The sequence below is a fragment of the Callorhinus ursinus genome, unplaced genomic scaffold (assembly GCF_003265705.2).
Source record: "Callorhinus ursinus isolate GAN/ISIS: 27379988/994484 unplaced genomic scaffold, GSC_fseal_2.0 scaffold33, whole genome shotgun sequence".
NCBI lineage: Eukaryota > Metazoa > Chordata > Mammalia > Carnivora > Otariidae > Callorhinus > Callorhinus ursinus.
In genome coordinates, this window is record NW_027397095.1 from 6,815,308 (window position 1) to 6,823,204 (window position 7,897).

Below are 7,897 nucleotides of genomic sequence, written 5' to 3' on the forward strand. Positions count from 1 at the left end.
CTTTATAATTACACAAACATCAGTATTCTATTTTATGTAATAAAGCTTATCTTTTGTGTTATGGTATGTAAAAAATTTCTATTCAGTTGGTTATGTAAATTCTCTAAATGTCAAAAGTATATTGGGGTATGTGAAAACAGGAGAAATTAAATTATTTAATGGATTCTTAATCTGAATTTTATTTATTTATTTGTTTATGTATTTTTTTAACTTTAACATCTATTTATTTCCCCATAGGGCTTAGAGATCCTTGCATATAGTAGTTAGTAACCATTATATATGAATGAATGAACAAATTAATATAAATTAACTGCACTTGGATCTGAATAAATTTATTGACATAGCATAAAGAAGCGTCTTGGTAGTGGAACGCATTAAAAGTACACATATATTACCAGGACGCCTGGGTGGTCAGTCAGTTAAGCATCCAACTCTTGGTTTTGGCTCAGGTCGTGATCTCAGGGTCATGAGATCAAGCCCCATGTTGGGCTCCACCCTCAGCATGGGGTCTGCTTCAGATTCTCTCTCCCTCTGCCCCTCCCACTCTTGCTCTCTCTCTAAAATAAATAAAAATCTTTAAAAAATAAATGAAAGTACACATATATTAGGTAAATTTGTAAAATATATAAATGCTTACTGTATGTGTTACAATATATAATACATTATAATAGGTGCTACAGGGACCTCAAAGATGAATCAGACGCTGAACTTATGTGAAGAGACTTAGATATAAATAACAGATTAAAAAAGGAATATAATGTATGATTTAAGATATCTGTAAAGGGTCTCCTGTACACATCTTTTCTGATCTTCCAAAGCTTTAGAATTCCTATGCCTATCATAGTCAACAGCTTCAAGATGGTTCATCATTTCTTGCCCTCTAATCACATGGTTTCATGGGCATTATTCTCCGTAGAACTGTGCCTGCTATGTGTGAAAGAACTCTAGTTCTCACACTGTTTTTCATCTTTCTGAAAAAGTGTTCTTACCCTCTCATTAAAGGATATTCCTTTTTTCTGAATGAAGTTCTTTCTCCCTTCAGGAGATATATTTGAGCTTCATTAAGCTCCCAGTTAGGTTAAAGGATTTGTTTTACACTTTTCAGTTTCAACTCAAATGTAAGGAAATTAGGATCCATTACAGATCACACTAAACAGTGTGATAAATATAAATATATTTTTCCAAATTTTTATTTAAATTCTAGTTAGTTAACATATAGTGTGATATTAGTCTCAGGAGTAGAATTTAGTGATTCATCACTTTCATAAAACACCCAGTGCTAATCACAACAAGTGCTCTCCTTAATACCCACCACCCATCTAGACCACCCCCAACCTACCTCCCTCCATCAACCTATAGTTTGTTCTCTATGGTAAAAAGTCTCTTTTGGTTTGTTTCCCTCTCTCTTTTTTTCCCCTTTTTGTATGTTCATCTGTTTTGTTTACTGAATTCAACATATAAGTGAAATCAAATGATATTTGTCTTTCTCTGACTGACTTGTTTCACTTAGCATAATACACTCTAGCTCCATTGACGTCATTGCAAATGGCAAGATTTCATTTTTCTTTGATGGCTGAGTAATATTCCATTGTTTCCCTTGAATCTGCATTTGCTGCATCCCAAAGGTTTTGAACTGTCATGTTTTCATTTTCATTTGCTTCCCTGTATTTTTTTTTAAATTTCTTCTTTAATTTCCTGGTTAACCCATTAATTCTTTAGGAGGGTGTTTTTATTTTTATTTTTATTTATTTGTTTTTTTACCTCCATCCACAAACTTTGTGGAATATCATAATTTTATTATTTTCATCTCAAAATATTTTCTTTTTTTATTATGTTATGTTAATCACCATACATTACATCATTAGTTTTTGATGTAGTGTTCCATGATTCATTATTTGTGTATAACACCCAGTGCTCCATGCAGAACATGCCCTCTTTAATACCCATCACCAGGCTAACCCATCCTCCCACCCCCTTCCCCTCTAGAACCCTCAGTTTGTTTTTCAGAGTCCATCGTCTCTCATGGTTCATCTCCCCCTCTGATTTACCCCCTTCATTCTTCCCCTCCCTCCTGCTTTTTCTTTCTATCTTTTTTAAACATATAATGTTATTATTTGTTTCAGAGGTACAGATCTGTGAGGAGGGTGTTTTTAAATCTGAATTTATTTGTGGTCTTTCCAGGTTTTTTTTTTTTTTGTGGTTGACTTCAAGTTTCATAGCATTGTGGTCTGAAAATATGCTTGGTATGATCTCAATCTTTTTGTGCTGGTTGAGTCCTGATTTGTAACCCAGTATGTGATCCATTCTGGGGAATATTCCTGTGCACTCAAAAATAAAATAACTGTATTTCACTACTTTGGATGTAATATTCTGAATATAACTATCATGTCCATTTGGTCTAGTGTGTCATTCAAAGCCATTGTTTCCTTGTTGATTTTCTGCTTAGGTAATCTGTTCATTTCTGTGAGTAGGGTGTTAAAATTCCCTACTATTATTGTAGTATTATCAATGAGTTTCTTTATGTTTGTTATTGATTTATATTTTTGGGTGCTCCCATGTTGGGGCATAAACATTTACAATTCTTAGATCTTCTTGATTGATAGACCCCTTAATTATGATATAATGTCCTTCTTTATCTCTTGTCACAGTCTTTAGTTTAAAATCTAGTTTTTCTGAAATAAGTATGGCTACTCCAGCATTCTTTTGGCATCCAATAGCATGATAGCTGGTTCTCCAACCCTTCACTTTCAATCTGCAGATGTCCTTAGGTCTTTTAAATCGAATATAAAAATATATGTAGGGTGATCCATTTCTGGAATGGTGGAGTGAGGAGCTCTGCAGACCTGCTCTCCAGAGTATAAATCATAATTGGTACAATAGACATTTACTTCTCTGGAAATTGTCTATAGGGCATACATCAAATAAATATTTTTTTGAAAATCTACTCAATCTCTGTAAGAACAGTGAGAGTCATTGTTACCTGAGCTTTAATCCACTTACATTTCATATAAATGGAATCATAAAATATGTGGCTTTTTGTGTCTGGCTTCTTTCGCTTAGCACCATGTTTTCAAGGTTCATTCTTGTGATGTGTATCATTACCTTATTCTTTTGTGGCTGATTAATATTCTATTGTATGGATATACCATTTTGTTTATCCTTTCATGAGTTGATGGACATTTGGGTTGTTTCCATATTTTCTCTATTATGCATAATACTGCTATGGATTTTCATGTGCCATTTTTTTGTGGAAAGAATATTTTTTTCAATTCTTTTAGGTGTATGCTAGCACTGAAATTGAGTTTTATATTTTTAGCTCTTAATTTATGTCTTTGATTTTTTCTGAATTACTTTTTGTATATCGTGTGAGTTAGGGGCCCAAATTTGTTATTTTGCATATGGCTATCGAGTTGTCCCAGCACCATTTCCTGAAAAGACTATTCTTTTCCCATTGAATGTTTTTGGCACCCTTGTAAAAAATAAATTGACTAGACACATGGGTTCATTTCTAGACTTTCAATTGTTTTCCATTGATCTGTGTGTCTATAATATAAGCCAATACCACAGTCTTTTAATTGATTTAATTTTGTAGTAAATTTTAAAATTAGTAAATGGGAATCCTCATCATTTTTTTAAGTTGTTTCCTTTTGCTTTGTTTTGTTTTTGCTTTTGGGGTACCTTGCAATTCCATATGAATGTTAACAACTGTTTCTCATTTTTGAAAAAAAATGAAATATGGAACTTTGACAGGGATCCAATTGAAATTAAATAAATTTGGTGAGTAGTACCTTATTAATAATATTAACTCTTTCAACCCATTAACATTGGTGGCTTTCTACTTATTTATATCCTCTTTAATTGATTTCAATAATGTTTCATTGTTTTCAGTGTTTAAGTCTTGAACATCCTGAGGAGTCTGGCTCCTGGCTGAAAGCCTTTGTGTGATTTTCAGGCCCAATTATAAGCAATTGCATAGGTTTTACCTGGCAGGCTTCATAAGGGAATGTTACACTCCCCACACCTTTATCTTTGGCAGAGATTTCTTCAGGTATCTCTATTAAGGCCTCCTCATAAGCAGGAGAAAGGGAATAACATGAAGACACTCTTCCTCATTCTGACTCAGTATTCAGATTTTTTTTCCCCTCATAGCCCTCCATATCTCCCTGCCCATGCCCTCTGCATCTTAAAACTGCAAGAATCTTTTGTTCAGGGCTCCTTCAAGAATGAGATCACACTTATATCTATGCTGAGCTACCTGAACTTTGACCAGTGTGTCATTCCATGGGGGGAAAAATGGAACAGAGGGGAACCAGTGCTTTTTTAGATTTTGGCCTCTTGTTTTTACCCTCATAGTATGTGCTTAAAGATTTCACTGTTAGCTACCATTTTAGTTTAATATTTTAGTTGGTTAGATACCACAATTCCAAAAAAGTTTATTTTGACAGTTCCATCAATTTATTCATAAGCTTTTGTGGAAGAAGAGACTTTTAGATTTCCCTAATTTGACATTTCACATGATTGTGCATGTCTTAAGTGCACAATTCTGTTTATATATGTATGTATGTATACACCTACACTTGTTTTTTTTAATTTCTTTTCCAAATAATATATTCTTGAGAAACTCCTAAAAATTTCTAGTCTGCTGATGATACTATTCCTAGTGTTATAGTGCTGTTACCAATTTATTAATTTCCCATAGTTCATAATTATTATAAAGGATTTCAGAGAAAGTGTATGCTCAGTCCACCATCTTAAACTAAACATCCAAAGTTATTGAACAAAGTAAAAATATATAAAAAAGATAAATAATAATGATAATTACAGATATGATTTTAGTCACACTAAATTAAGTACTGTTTCAATATGATAAAAAAACTTTTATTCCTAGTTTACAATTTATTATCCCTAGACATTTTCTAAATGAGGAAGAGATGTTGTTTTTCATCAAATACCTATTTAGAATATTAATGGCTGTATCTTTGTATATTTTCTTCCTTGATCTGATGAAATAAAGGATTGTACTATAAATATTAATATTGTTGACACCCTAGTTTGCAATATACTTGTCTATGTTATAACATTTCTTTTCATTTACTACAATGTTTATTTTACTGGGGCTTAGTTTAAGATTTTGGCATTCATAACTTGAGATTATTCTGAAGTTAAATTTTTTAAAACAATCATGATAAAATTTTATTGTTAGGGTAGGTTTATATAAAAAATTAGAAACATTCCTCCAATATAGCAAATTATACACAAACAATGAATCATGGAACACTACATCAAAAACTAATGTACTGTATGGTGACTAACATACCATAATAAAATAAAAATATAATCTGAAAACATCTGCTTTTTTAAAACTCTGAAAGAACCCATTCTTGAAAAAATTAGTAAAAATATATTTAAGAGTAATCTTGTTGTACTTTTAACAAAAATTCTTAGGTATTTGTTTTATTCAGGTTTTCTTCACATTTATTTATTTTTTATTTATTGTTATTATTATTTTTTACAATAGAATAAATAATTCTCTTGATGACTGCAGATATGTAAGGCTGTTTGGTAGTATTTAGAACCATCACAGATGGTGGTTTTCCTGATTGGTGTTTAGTCTTAGTAACTATAAGGAGCTACTTGTCTGAAACTGCTGTCAAACCAGGAGGAATGCATTTATGCATCCATCATTTTCAGGATTATTGGGTAACCTGAGCATATTTTTTTTTTCAAAATAACGCTGCCTTCTTGTGTCACCAGGCCCAACTCACTCACATTTACCTCAATGGCAGTACTTTCAGTAATAATATCCAAAGTTGTATATAGTGGGGATGAGGAATTCTTTTTTTTTTTAACAATTTTATTTATTTATTTGTCAGAGAAAGAGAGCACAAGTAGGGGGAGCAGCAGGAAGAGGAAGAATCATGCTCCCCACTGAGCAAGGAGCCTGATGCGGGACTTGATCTCAGGACTGTGGAATCACGACCTGAACTGAAGGCAGATGCTCAACTGACTGAGCCACCCAGGTGCCTGAGGGATTCTTTTTTATGCCAAGTATCGGAGCAGGCAAAAGGTGGCTTGAGATTCAAGATGTGTTACATGGGCCTTTTTGAAAAGTAAGGCCATTGGCCTAACTGATCTTTTTTTTCTTTTTCCAAGCAACATTTTTATTCCCAAATTTTGAGGAAGGCTCTGCATTGACTTTATACACACTTACTCCCAAGCATTATTCTAAGTGCTTCATGTGTCTCAAACCATTTAGCCTAAGAACAACCATGCCAGGTATGATTTTTTAAATTAACATATAATATATTGTTTGTTTCAGGGGTATAGGCCTGTGATTCATCAGTTTTACACAACACTCAGCCCTCACCACAACACATACCCTCCCCAAGGCCCATCACACAGCCACCCATCCCTCAACCCCCCTCCCCTCCAGCAACCCTCAGTTTGTTTCCTAAGATTAAGAGTCTCTTATGGTTTGTCTCCCTCTCTGGTTTCATCTTATTTCATTTTTTTCTCTCTTCGCCTATGATCCTCTGCCTTGTTTTTTAAATTCCATATATCAGTGAGAATATATGATAATTTTCTTTCTCTAATTGATTAGTTTGCTTAGCGTAATATCTTCTAGTCTGATTTGCGTCATTGCAAATGGGACGACTTCATTTTTTATGACTGTGTAATATTCCATTGTGTGTGTGTATATATATATATATATCACATCTTCTTTATCCATTCATCTGTCAATGGACATCTGGGCTCTTTCCATAGTTTGGCTATTGTGGACATTGCCACCATAAACATTGGGGTGCAAGTGCCCCTTAGGATCACTACGTTTTTATCTTTGGGGTAAATACCCAGTAGTGCAATTGCTGGGTTGTAGGGTAGCTGTATTTTCAACTTTTTGAGGAACCTCCATACTGTTTTCCAGAGTGGCTGCACCAGCTTGCATTCCCACCAACAGTGTAGGAGGGTTCCCCTTTCTTCCCATCCTCACCAACATCTGTCGTTTCCTGACTTGTTAATTTTAGCCATTCTGACTGGTGTGAGGTGGTATCTCATTGAGGTTTTGATTTCTATTTCCCTGATGCCGAATGATGTTGAGCACTTTTTCATGTGTCTGTTGGCCATTTGAATGTCTTCTTTGTAGTAATGTCTTTACATGTCTTCTGCCCATTTAAGGTCTTTCATATTTAGGTGGTTTTCAGGTAAAGCCATCTCCAACAAAGCAGACTTTATAAAGTAACCATCCTCTTCCATGCTTCCTTCTTTCTCTTTCTTATTTAAATAACTTTTAATACACCTGTTTCTTCCAGGACACAAACTTTGAGCAAAAGGACCTTCCATTTTCTTGCTTTCTCTTTTTACTTTTGTTTAATCATTTTGGAAATTACTTTAGCTCAGGACTGTTCCTCCCTGTCCTGTATTACTCCTTGTGGAATCTTTTAATCATTCTTTTGTTTGGTGTTTCTTTTTTCATGCATCTCGATAATCTTTTTCATTTGTATTTTCTCAGCATGACACTGTTTATGATAAAGCTTAGCTTTCAGACTAAGTGTCTTCTTTGGCTTCTTTGAACATTCTTGAACCACTCCACCTTCCTTCTTTCTTTTACTCATGGTAATCCAAATGATAGTCATAGCACTTCCAGTGAAACTCAATATAATTCTTCTGTGGCATGGTGACAGGCACAGAACTGCCATGTGCAGCTGCAGGGTTGTGAAGAAGCTCTCAATTTTGGGGTCTCTCTTCACTTTTTAAAATTGGATTTTACTGTCTTAAAAAGATAAAAAAGAGATAAGAAAAAAATAAATAGCATATTTTGCATTTATTGATATACTCTATTTCCCCTCTTTTTTTGTACATTAATTGCTGCTTTTATTATTTTACACTCCGTAATTTT

At 33.8% G+C, this 7,897-nt stretch overlaps 1 pseudogene; it reads right to left on the minus strand.

Moving 5' to 3' along the window:
* Positions 1–5,650: 5,650 nt before the first annotated feature.
* Positions 5,651–7,674, minus strand: LOC112809404 (ribosome biogenesis protein NSA2 homolog; annotated as a pseudogene).
* Between the last annotated feature and the right edge of the window lie 223 nt (positions 7,675–7,897).